The following is a 13,882-nucleotide window of genomic DNA, read 5'->3' on the forward strand; positions in this document are numbered from 1 at the left end:
TCTGAATTTTGATAGAAACAACCGTTTAAGATAAGTTGATTAAAAGTTAACTAGCATGTCTTATTGACAATTATCTTAAGCAAATAAAATCTAAACTAAATCGATTTTGAAAATAAGAAATTGATTTGACCTTGATAAATCTTCCTATTGCCTCACATGCTTGTCCTTGAACTATCTTGGTTAATGAAACTATCTCTTTAGTTCAAGTGATATGTGCTTGCTTATATTTAGGCAATCTCTTGAGTAAAGTGACTCAACATGCAATTATTGTCATATCTTATATTGAGTCATCTAGTTAGAAATATGTTGGATGAATGGTTTGTATCTTAAAGAAACTAAAGACTTTCTTTCAAAAAAGAAAAGGAGTTTGTTAATAATGCAGGATCCTTGAGCAAGAAAATGAGAGATCTCAACTTGAAGGATATCTCCATGTAAGATACAATAAACATTCACATGCAAACAAGAGAGAGGACCTTCTTCAGCCAAAAGTTCATGCATAAGAAATCTAGTAGGTATTTGACTTGAAGAATGCAGAATGAATCGGTAATTTTAGATACCTCTCTCATAAATTAGCTAAGCAAAGTCAATAACTTAAATCTTATTGTGGCATGATTAAAATCTTTAAATATTAATTTCTAGATATCATGTCTATATATGCATTAATTGACTTATGCTTTTAGAAATTGTTTCATGGTTTACTCAAACTAAAATAATTCTTTGCCTATATCATAACCATGAAATATACAAGTAAATGCTTAAAATTTTGATTTAAAATAACTTGTGAGAAGTTATGAATCATTGAGCACAATGAAAATGTTGTTTGCATGATATACATTTATATGATACATAAGATTATTTCTTTATTCTGCTCTTTCATGTAAATTACTTGAGAATAACAAAAAGAGAGAGAGATAAAGAAAAGAAAATGGATATTATTCAAGAGAAGTAAAATCTAAGTAAAGGCAAATACTCCAATCTTAAGAAAAAGCAAAACAAGCATAATATATTTGGCACATTTGTGAGACTTGTGTGAGCATTCTTTTGGAAGGGATAAAATCTGTAATTAATTATACTTAAACAGGGAGAGTTTGAAGTAAACATTTTAACATTTCTATATTGCTCATCATAGGGATGGTGCCAATGGGGAGGCTAGTGGTAGTACCCGGCACTATTTGACCCAACTATTCGGTGTAGGACATATTAGGGACGGCACAAGAGGGAGGCTAGTGGTAGTACCTCGTGCCCCTTCCCAACTCCACCGGATAGGGAGCAAATAGAGTATAGAGCATAAGAAAGTAAACATGAAAGACAAAGTTAATGAAAGTATATAAGAAGAATCAAGTCAAATTTTTTTTTAATCACTTGAAAACACAATTTAGGGATGAAATCAATGCAAGAGTATATTTAAATAGGGGGAGTTTTATTTGAAAAGAATTGATTTTGATCATTGACATGCTTGTTATTTTAATACATGACTTAACACATAATATATTTTGCATGTGGCATGATGTCTTGAATTATGGGCTCTCAATATTTTGTAATGCTCCATGCTTGGACAATTTGATTGAATGTTTAAAATACTACATAAATCTTTGTTTGGTATTATTGAAAAGAAATACTTCACAATCATTGTTAAAATCTGAAAGGTGAATAAATTTGTAAAAAGGAGAAGAGAAGGATATCTCTATTTAGGCAAAATGAATTGAGTTTGTTTTATCCTTCAACTTGCTTAACTTTGGTATATAATGTTCTAATTCATACCAAAACTCAACTTAAATGCAAATATTCTGAATATGCTCTTATATGTTTGAAATATGTGTTTTCAATCGTAATGATTTAAGATGAGCTACAATGTGGAAGATACATATCTCAAATTATGACTTTGAAAGCCTCTATTGAAAATCTTTATGAAATTCAGAATCTGATTTTATATAAAAGCTTAAACTTAACTTAAAAATGCTTATATCGTTGCATCATTATAACCTTAGTTATATGCTTCAATGATCGTGTCATTTTGAAGAATAACTCAATATGATTTCTAAATGAAAACTTTAACACAAGAAAAACAGAATTAATTTTAATGCCTTGGTTGATTGTCTCGATACGCATCCGAAACATATCTTTTCTTATCGTTAAAATGTACTAATATTGGTCTAAATGATGTGTCTTTCAATGATCTTGATTGCAAACAAATATTTTTTAACTATATGATTTCATTTTGATATTAAAAATTTATTGGGCTTCATGTATACATTGCTGAAAAACTATGATTAAGAAATTGAGATCTATAACTATATATATATATATTCTTAAAAGAGTGAATGATCTTAAGTCTAGAAATATTTCAGCTCACTCAAATGACTCTTAAAAGAAAGAAAATGTAAGTGCTTTTGAAAGAATTTGAGCTTCAAATGAATCATTTTCTGATTAATATTTCAGTACATTTTCCCAAAGATTAAGAGGAAGCATAACTTATTCTTGAAAGATTAAAAAGAGTGATTGCTATAAATTTTGAATAGTTCTAGATTACTCTACATTCTCGATATCATAGAATTTCAGTTTTATTCACGCTTGTCATTAAAATCTGAAATTCAACAAAAGAAAAGAATGATTAAAGAGGAATGCATCTTTTGAGGGGGAGCTTTAGATATTCAGTATCTTATCCTAAAGTTACTTTAATTTGATGCATACCTTAATTTTTATGGATTGATTTTGATGAACCTCCTTATATTGCAAGACTTGCTTTAATTATATAATAAGTTTATACCTTGAGATGAGTTCTATAAAGGTTGTCTTATCTCAAACCTTGAGTCTTATGAAAATAAGCTGAAACTTATAGAAAATATTTTTTTGAGATTGACAATTTTATTGAACATTATTTTCAAATTCTAAACTCTTAAATGGAATGATTAATTGAGGGGGAGAAAGAAAATTTCAGAAGGAGAGATCTTATGGAACTTAATCGCATAAATCTATAACTAAAGGAGAGAGAAAGAATACTAAATGAGATGTGATCCTAATACTCTCCAATATGTATCATTTGAAATTTAAATTTGAAAATCTTTATGATACACCTTGAGGCTTGTTATTTGGTTAGTATATCTTATGCATCAATCATGAACCAAATTACAATTCAAACAGTTGATCTTAAGAGCCTCTAGTTTAATGAAATAGAGGAAGAATAATGTGTTAAATTTTCTTGAGTATCTCTTAGAAAATCTATTTTGAACTTCACTAATGAGTCCTAATTGGCTTGCTCTTTAGAACTTCAATATTGTACCAGTTCATTATTATATGTACCAAAATGTGTTTTTTTTTAAAGGAATAAAGTCTTTAAAAGAGCTCTAAAAGAACCTTCAAAGCTTTGAATTTTATGTATGCTCTAAGATACATCAAAAATTGCATGATTTCATATTTTGGTATTTGTGCCCCAATGCTCTTACTATCATAAAAGAACTTTGAAGTCATTAAGAATTAATGATCCAACATGATGATATGTTTTTCAAGTATGTAAGTTTTGATCTTATACTCTGAAAATTAATTAAATTGCTCTCATGTTGATAAAATACTTAATAGATTGGGCAAAAGATCTTAAATGAACAAGCTTTCATACTTATTATTGAAGAGAGGTTAGATTTCCATTCGTGTTTTTCTTGAATATCATTTGTGGTACTTCTTGAATTAATTTAAGAAAGATTCCACCTACACTTGATTAGAAAACTATCTGTGGTATCAAATTAGAAAACTTCTTGAAATCACATTCGATGTGTTCTGCTCTGAAATTATCTTAATTGGCTCTGATCTATGCTCATTAATCTGATTCTAATATTATTGCCTTGAGTTATATGATTCATATCCTTGCAATAATTTGACATGCAACTCAGAGTACAATAAGGAAAAGAAATATATGAGCATTCTGATCTTTGTGCTTTATGTTTCACTATCTTTTTGATGTTGTCAAAAAGGGGGAGAAATATCTAAGTATATGCTCATAATGCTTTGTGTTTTGAATTGAATACAAATCAGCATAATGCTTTGTGTTTTGAATTGAATACAAATCAGCTTAAATTGAAATATATTGATTGTGTTAAGATGATTAAATCTAAAGCATTATCATGAAGTATGTTTTTTAAATATATATGTTTTCTACTTCATGCAACTTAGCTATGTATTACTTCTAGAACACAATATATTTTATATTGCATATACTCCAAGTTTTGTCATCATCAAAAAGGGGGAGACTGATGACCCAAAGATATTGATTTTGATGATCACAAAACCTTGAAGTATAAATACTAATGTTTGTGTTGCAAGGAGAAAGATATTTATTTTGCAAGGAACATAGCAAGTTGAAAGAACACAAGAAGGCCTCCAAAGCTCTCAAGAAAAGTTGGAAGAAAGCTACAATTTATTGGCCCAAGTTTCAAGTTCAAAGGATTCAAATTGGAGGAGCAAATTCCAAGGAAAATTCAAAAGAACAGTCTTCAAGTCGACTCCAGAGTAGAACGAGTCGACTCCAGGGAGTAACAAGACAGAAAGACAGAAAAGACATTTAGGGCTGAGATTCGAGTCGACTCTCAGTGTTACACAAGGAAAAAGTCAGAGAGCAGTTTTTCGGACACTGAGATTCGAGTCGACTCCCACAAAGTCCGAGTCGACTCCAAGACAGCGCAACCCCAAAGACAGAAGATGGTATTTTCGTCTCTGAGAGGCGAGTCGACTCCAAGACAGTTCGAGTCGACTCCAAGGCAGCGCGAACCCAAAAATACAGAGGATCAGTTTTTCGGGCTCTGAGAGCCGAGTCGACTCAAAGGGAATCCGAGTCGACTCGAGGAAGAAAATCAGAAAGTATGTCCTCTGGATTCCTGAGAATGAGCCGACCCCCAAGTACCCGAGTCGTCTCCAGCCATTGGCGAGTCGACTCCAGTTTGATCCGAGTCGACCCAAGGACAAGGCAAGCACATTAATTCAAATTTGGAACAGTGGCCGAGTCGTCTCCAGTAAAGCATGAGTCGACTCCTGCAACAGGCGAGTCGACTCCTGATCGCGTGAGTCGACTCCGATCCCAACGGTAATATTGTCAGGAGGTGCAGACTGTGTCCAACGGCTCTATTTTTGTCTATAACGGCTAGATTCTTGTTTCCACGCCATCTAAAGCTATAAAAACAAGAGGAGAGCTAGGGGAGAAGGCATGGAAGTGGGAGAGAACATTTAGGAAAGAGATTTCAAAGAGATTACAAGCGAAATCTCTCATAAGCACAAAAGGGCCACTCAAAGTGAAATAGAGAGAAGAAGAGCATCCAAGTGCATCCCAAAGCTTCCTCTCCATCCGTGTGCTGCCTCGGTGATCCTCTACTTCGTGCCAAATCAGAAGAGGGTCAAGTAAAGAAGAAGCCGAGCTCCTTCATCTTCAAAACTCGTTTGAGGGCTTCTCTTTACTCTATTTGTTTATATTGTTATATTTGCTTGTTTAAGAAGCTTTGATTTGTTTTAAACTTTGTTTTTAATATCTTGTAACTTGATTCAATCAAGGGATTGAATCAAGGGGTTAAGGTTTGTTGGTGAGCCAAAAGGAAAACCAACGGTGAGAGGTTTGTTGGTGAGCCTAGGTCGAAACCAACGGTGTAAGGGTTTGATTGTGATCCCGGGAAAACAATCGGGGCGGTTCTAGTCGGTGAGCCTGGGAAAACCGACCGAGTTCGTTGTGCGCTCGTAAAACAACAAGTTGGGTTGTGAGCTTGTAAAACAACCGGCTGTAATCTGTAGGATTATAGTGAAATTCCCAAGAGGTCTTGGGGAGTGGATGTAGGTGCTGGGGTGCACCGAACCACTATATGTTTGTTGTGTTTGTAATGCCTCTTGTCATTGTCTAACTAACACACTTACTTACTTAGATAAATTGCTTGCTTTGTTATCCGCGCATCCTTTAGTTGCAAGCATATTCAATCAAGTCACATTCTATACATACTTTCACTGTGCATCCATACAACTTAGCATAATTAATCAAAAACTTTCAGAAGTAGGTTAAAAGCTTTAAAAGACCCAATTCACCCCCCCCCCCCCCCCCTCTTGGGTTGTATCTACTGGGCAACACTTTATTTTAAGAAAAATGTGATATCTTCATTGGCAAATTGTCTGCATGGAAAATATAATAATTTAAATAATAATAAGAAGTGTAAGATCTACTTACAAGTTTGAAAACTAGTAAGGAGTATAAGATTTACTTATCTCTTTAAATAATTTCTATATGCATAGATAACAGAATTCATGACAAGTTCATTTTTTTGTTGACAATTATAAATTGCCAAATTATGAAACAAAGTGAATATCTAAAGCTGTTCTGATTCAATAATCTTTGAAGCAGTGAGCGGCCCACATTTTAAGAAAATTTCATAAATTCCCCCTTAGACCTTCAAACTTCACTAGGCAAATCTACTATACCTTGGTTTCGGTGGTGTTCTCCGGCCTTGATTTTTGATGGCAATAGTGCTAGATTATGGTGAGTTCGAAGGAAGGAAGAGAAAGAAAGAAGAGAAGACTCGGTGCTCGTGGTGGAGGGTCACAGTTGAAAGAGGCTTCCTATTTATAGAGGTAACTTAGGGTTCTGGCAGTTCTAGGAGAGTTCTAGCAGCCTTAGGTCTTCTATTTCTACTAGAAGTCGCTTGCTTCGAATGAGAAAGTAAACTATCGGGAGTCTACTACCGCTCATCGCATGCGATCCATGTGCGAGTCCAGTATCCAAGTTGGGCTGGTCAAGTGGACTGTCCCTGTCCGGGCCATGACATCATCATCTCGGAACATAGCAGCTAAAAATGAAAAAGGTGGGAGGTCTAATATTGAAGCATCTTGTGATATAGGTGTCACAGATAAAATGGTAATGACATAGGTGAATGAATTGATAAGGAGCAGCGGTGATGTTATGATGGCAAAAGTTCATGATCAGGGCTTAAGACTTCCTGCTAATAGTCCCATTTGTCTCAGTCCGCAACTTGATATGGTGAGCCATGAATTGATCAGCATCTCACTATTCTCAGATAATGGATGGAGCTTAAATTCAACACCTGGAAGGCCTTTCTCATTGTTGGTCTCTAGAATTTTGGATCAACTGACCTAATCCATTCGGATGAACGCCTGGTTTGAACTCTAGTAATTTGTCTAGAGACTATTGGTCATGGTGGAAACGATATTTATTAGACATAAGAAGATTCAGATATAGCTTCTCAAAAAAGAAGATTCAGGTATACATTCGTTTGCCATAGCGTCTTATCATTCAAAGGCACGTTAACTCTTCATTGTGGACAAACTCATCTTATTGGATCTACGCCTGTATGAGATTATACACTTCAATTTTTGGTGTTTTGAACGTGGAACCTCTCTTCAAAGCATGCAATGAGTAGAGAAGTTGCCCTGATGGCTAACTCTAATCCAATTCAGCTTCTATGGCTTTTAATCTTAAGCCAAGCCAACCTGGCCTTGCCAGTATCAAGAGAAGTTCGGATTGGGTCGTGTTGCTGTCTGGTTGGGCCGGATTAACAAAAGTAGGTTAGAAGGAAAAGTCTGGAACGCTGCTTCAAATTAATGTCCGGTTCGGCTGGATTTTGACATGGAATATGTGTGATATCTCAACTCTCTCTTTTTTTCTTTTTCTTTTTCGGTAAATCAGATTTATTATACTAGTTTAGTATAAATATAATTGTCAAAATTAGAAAATAAAATATCTAAAAATTCATAAGCAACATCTATCATCTCATAGAAAATGTAGAGTTGCTACTGTCACAACTCAGAACCTCACTCAAGAGTCAAGATAGCTAATCAGAAGATATTTTTTGGATTTTTTAGTTTTGTATAAATACCCAAAATTTTCTCGGCGAATAACCAATGTAGGACTAAATATATGCCCACACGGATCCTCACATACTTTTTTTGTTCATACCCTAATATCTTCGTCATGCTAAGGGTTCAAATCTATTCAAATCTAATTAAAAGCACTAATATCGGCCTGTGATCAGCCTCCATAAATTCGTGCTGCAGTGTCCTCTAGTTCATATAGGCTATGGGTCGAGTTCGCTTTGATACCATTTGTCACAACCCAATACCTCACTCAAAAAAGCTACCCGGAAGGTATCTTTTGAGTTCCTTAGTTCTGTATAAGTACTCAAGATCTCCTTGGTGAATAATCAATGTGAGACTAAACATACACCCGCATCGATCCTCACAGCTACCATTCTCTAGCAATTCTATATGAGAGAATGAAGATTGGCCTATGTAGATGGTGAACTAGATAACCAGCTAGCAACTGCCATAGAGTTTCCTCAAGTGTAATATGAGAAGCTTTGAGAGTTTTTGCAACATATTTCAGACCTTCCTATGCAACATATAAGTCTGCCATTGGAACTGTAGTATCAAGCAATCTGATGCCACGTACTGCCATCAGTGCATCGCCGGTACTTCTAATGATGAAGCTTGCCTCACCATCAAAGTTGATCCCAAGAGCTTGTGGCTTCCAAGAGAAATAAGTCAATTGTGAGAGCGCAGAACCTGCAAAGTAGGAGCTACAGTTTTTTTCCGGCTGTGAAAGATCCCTTTGGAGTAGATGCATAGATGTACTTCTAGGCTTGGATGAAGGCTCTCATAAGGATCATCCTGGGACATTGAAAATTATTTTGGAAGATGTAATCGTTTCTGACCAACCAAATTTGATAAGCAATATAAGATATCAATGGAGTCTTGGTACTCTGATTACCTTTAGAGGATTTCTTTTTATAGCATGGAGCAAAACATCAATAGAGAGATGGTAGTTGTGTCAGGAAGAAGGGACTATCTCCAAATCTAAACTATAGAATAACACGAGATAGATTCCTCAATATTGGAGCATAAATCATAGTGATTCGGAATATGGAGACTATGTTGGTATGAATACCATGATATGGGAGCTGGTTTCATGCAATTTTCTGTATAAACAGAGCAATCTTGGGGTGAACACCAATCTTCCATATCCATGCAATGCTTCGAGTTAACATGGTTTCTGGCATAAAAAAGCTTATAAAGATTTGCAACTCTAATAGTCAACCTAGAGAACATACCCCGGCCAGAATTCTATTTGCCATCTTTCAAAAGTACTGGATGAATTACATGAACACTAGCACTTGACCCAGGATTGGACTAACAAGCAAAATACGTAATGAACACCATTCGCTGCACTTGAATCATGCTTCATGCAAAATACGTAAAAAGCCAGTTAAGTGCAGCCACGGGAAATGATTCATGGATGCAAGTTGATGGGTTTAAGTTCAAACTAACTAGCACTTTACTTTTGGACCTTGCCCCAGACTTCATCGAATTAGTTCGAATAATGAATGGAAACCTAACCTTTTGTCCAATGCATAGATATCGCTGTAACAACACAAAATCATTTGCTTTCCTTCAAACCTAACTTTTTATCATTTTCTTAAAAAAAGATGTTGTAATTGCTTGTAATTAACGTCTCTCTCTATAAAAATAGCTCATGTCATTACCATATAACATTTTCAAGCTAGCCTGTATGGTTAGGTATATAACTTAAACAAAATTATCGGATCTTAACATCATCATTTCTGCGTTGATTGGATTAAAACCGTGTGATCGAGGAGGACGAACGCATGCGACCACATCCTTGATAGGATCCAAATTTCCAAACTTTATCATGCACGAGACCAAGTCTCCAAACGTAGTACTGCGGTACAGTACTCCGCCGGTATTACCTTGACTCACGCCCTCCAGTCGTGGTCTCGGCCGTACGGGTTCTCATCAGCTGATCCATGCCGAACGCGCGACACCATAAATCCGACTCTCTTCGGGATGCCTCTAGGGATCTCCCCGGTTCGTAGGGCTCGTGGCATTTGTCTGTTGGTTGCGAGGCAGTATCTGGTGTTTGGGAAGGAAGGGGGCGAGCGTCGCGACACGCCGACCGGACGACACGTGGGTGGGGGGTGGGACCCTCGTGATGGACAGAAATAGAGTCGCTGGTGGCGGTCAGATTGGGCGGCCGAGCGGCCAGCGGTAGGAGAAATTATTAGATTGGCCAGTTACGGATTTGCCCTTACCTGCCTTCCAAGTTACGGTTTTGCCCTTCGCTGCCTCATATAAACCGAGGACTCGGCGCATATGAACAGGCTCGTTCATCAGATTGCTGGAGTTGATTCTACTTGCTATCTTGTATGTTAGGAGACAAATATGTGGTCTCTACTGTTGGGATCCCATCAAGTTGTGGCCCACATTGACAAATGGCGTCAATATGGTCCAAATGGAAGAATGTTGAATCAAGAGTTCGAAGCAAAAGATGACAGCTGCTTCAACAATGAAGGCTGAGTTATTAGTATGCTACGATGCAGTGACACAGGCTATTTGGTTGAGGAACTTTATCACGGGCCTACAGATTGTGGACACTATTTCAAGGCCCATAAAGTTATATTGTAATAATTTAGCAGCAGTTTGCTCAATAAAGAATAACAAGATATTCAATGGAAATAAGCATATGGAGGTGAAATATCTTGTTATAAAAGAAAAATGTGATGACCATAAAGTTTCAGTTCAATACATCAATACCGTGCTTATGTTGGCAGATCCTTTGACCAAAGCAATAGCCCCGGGATTGCATAAGGAGCATGTCGGTCAAATGGGCCATTTTCTGTATAAATTAATTGATGTATGATGACCCAAAGATTGAGTTAAAGATTGATTTTGATGATCACAAAACTTTGAAGTATAATTACTAATGTTTGTGTTGCAAGAAGAAAAGATAATTTATTTTGCAAGGAACATAGCAAGTTGGAAAAATACAAGAAGGCCTCAAAAGCTCTCAAAAAAAGTTAGAAGAAAGCTACAATTTATTGGCCCAAGTTTCAAGTTCAAAGGATTTAAGTTGGAGGAGCAAATTCAAAGAAAGATTCAAAAAAAAGTCCTCGAGTCGACTCCGGGAAGTTTAGAGTCGACTCTGGCACTCTAGAGTTTCAAGAAACAGTGCTCGAGTCGACTCCGGCACTCTACGAGTCGACTCTGACTGAGAACAAACAAAAAGACAGAAAGTTGATTTTCAGCGCTACAGTGATCTCGAGCCGACTCCAACTTCAGCGCTACAGTGCGGAGCCGACTCCCAGCTACAGTGTCGGCAGACTACTATTCACAGATCGACTCATGTTTCAGCCGAGTCGACTCCTACTTCAGCCGAGTCGACTCGAGCACGCTGGGAGGCATAACGGCTAGTTTTTTCTCGATTCCAACGGCTCTATTTTTGTCTCTAACGGCTAGATTTTTGTTTCCACTCTCTCTAAAGCTATAAAATCAAGAGGAGAGATAGGGAAGAAGGTATGGAAGTGGGAGAGAACATTTAGGAAAGAGATTTCAAAGAGATTACAAGGAAAATCTCCCATAAGCACAAAAGGGCCATTCAAAGTAAAATAGAGAGAAGAAGAGCATCCAAGTGAATCCCAAAGCTTCTTCTCCATCCGTGTGCTGCCTCGGTGATCCTCTACTTCGTGCAAAATCAGAAGAGGGTTAAGGGAAGAAGAAGCCGAGTTCCTCCATCTACAAACTAGTTTGAAGGCTTCTTCTCTTTACTTTACTTATTTATATTGCTATATTTGCTTATATGAGAAGCTTGTATTTGATTTAAACTCTTGTTCTAATATCTTGTAACTTGGTTCAATCAAGGGATTGAATCAAGGGGTTAAGGTTTGTTGGTGAGCCAAAGGGAAAACCAACGTTGTAAGGTTGTGGTTGGTGAGCCTTTGGGAAAACCAACTGGATTGATTATGAACCCGGAAAACAATCGTTGTAAGGTTGTGGTTGGTGAGCCTTTGGGAAAACCAACTGGGTTGGATTGTGAGCCCGTGAAAACAATCGGTTGGTTCTAGTCGGTGAGCCTGTGAAAACCGACCGAGTTCGTTGTGATCTCGCAAAACAACAAGTTGGGTTGTGAGCTTGTAAAATAACCGGCTGTAATCTGAGGGATTATAGTGAAATTTCCAAGAGGTCTTGGGGAGTGGATGTAGGTGCTGGGATGCACCGAACCACTATACTTTTGTTGTGTTTATGATGCTCTTTGTTGTCTGACTTCCTCACTCACTTACTTACTTAGATACTATGCGTGCTTAACTCTTCTCCGTGCATCCTTTAGTTGCAAGCATATTCAATTTACTTAATCAAGTCTCATTCAATTGAATTGCATACTTGGGCAAACTTAGACTAATCTTTTATTGAGTCCGCTGCTTAATAGTTGATTAGATTAGAATCATACTCTTGCTAAGTTTAAATTCCACTAAGCATCCATACAACTTAGCCTAATTAACTCTAAAAGATTAGAAGTAGTTGAAAAGTTTTTAAAAGACCCAATTCACCCCCCCTCTTGGGTTGTCACCTTGGGCAACAATGTATTATTGTGCACATTTCAGATGGTTGTAAATCACATTTATTATATTTTCTGCTTTAATGAATTCATGTGGTTTATGCATACTATGGTAGCAGAAATTGTGACCAAAGAATGGATTTCATGAGAAGTTCATTCATAAGGGTTTGGTTATGATGGTTTAGTAATATAGTGATCATGGAAGGTTATACGCCAATCAAATAGGTGTTATTTCCGTCATGGTTCATATTATTATTCTCAAAGTAGTCAAACATAAAATTTGCCCAAATTGATATCAGAATAGAAAGAATACGCGTATAAAGATTATAAAATTCAAGTGCTAAGGATATTTCACTTGTCAATATGGTCCAAGTGGGAGAATGTTGGGATCCCGTCAAGTTGTGGCCCACATTGACAAATGGCGTCAATATGGTCCAAGTGGGAGAATGTTGGATCCCGTTTAATTAAACCTTGATCCCGTTTAATTAGAACCCACATCTTGACAAGTATTACTTGTAAATCCTGATAATCACAAGGGCATTAAGGTAATTGCACATCAGTGAAAGGTTGCCTTGATGGGGGGTGACTCTTCACGGGTGTAACTAATCACGGCGTTTGGTCCCTGGAGAGGACTATAAATAGCCTGTTAGACCTCTTCTCTTATACATGCATTAAGAGCTCTCTCTAGAAGATCTCTCGCTAATTTCTGTCCAGATCAGAGCAATCTCAGTTGATCGGAGCTGCGCACGTATCTCCGAGTTCAATCCAAGATGGATATAGCGACTCAAGGTATGATTTATGAAGGTTATGAAAGAGTAGATGCCCTACAAGCCAATCGCAATATGTATTGTGAAGGATTTTCTTTTGATTTTCCAAATCATGTACATGACATTTAATATAAATAAAGGCATTGTGTTTCATCATATGCTGTTGATTATATTTGTGATGAACCTCTTAGATTAAGACAATGATTTTGAGGCTATGATGAGATCATACTAGTGAGACCTAAAATCTTAAAATCCTAATCTTAAATATTCCCAGTCATTGGTACATTGAGTCGAGGATCAATGTTTACCGGAAAGACTGGCACATCTTATGTATGCTCGATGCAGAGGGTGATTGATCTCACAATCACTTGTGTGGAGACACTAATACAAAGATGTGGGTGCTCATTAGAGAAATGAGTTCACTGAATTGACCTACAAAGAGAAATCTTATGAAGTCTTACTTACATGTCAAAAGATGATTCTCTTAGTAGGAGTTGTGCAACTGATCCTTTGACCTGAGATCACCATAGTATCTTGTGCACATAAATCCATATCTTGGTTTCCACTCATTCATGACAATAAGTTATGTACGAGGTCTTCTGGATATGGTGGAATGTGTACGAAGGTTATGAGTAGGTCAATAAGGAATTAATCACTTCTAGTAAGAGAAGATCGCATCCTATTTATTCTAATCATATGATAATTCAGAAAGTCTTTGATCAAAGCACAATGA

The sequence above is a fragment of the Phoenix dactylifera genome, unplaced genomic scaffold (genome assembly GCF_009389715.1).
Source record: "Phoenix dactylifera cultivar Barhee BC4 unplaced genomic scaffold, palm_55x_up_171113_PBpolish2nd_filt_p 000207F, whole genome shotgun sequence".
Taxonomy (NCBI): domain Eukaryota; kingdom Viridiplantae; phylum Streptophyta; class Magnoliopsida; order Arecales; family Arecaceae; genus Phoenix; species Phoenix dactylifera.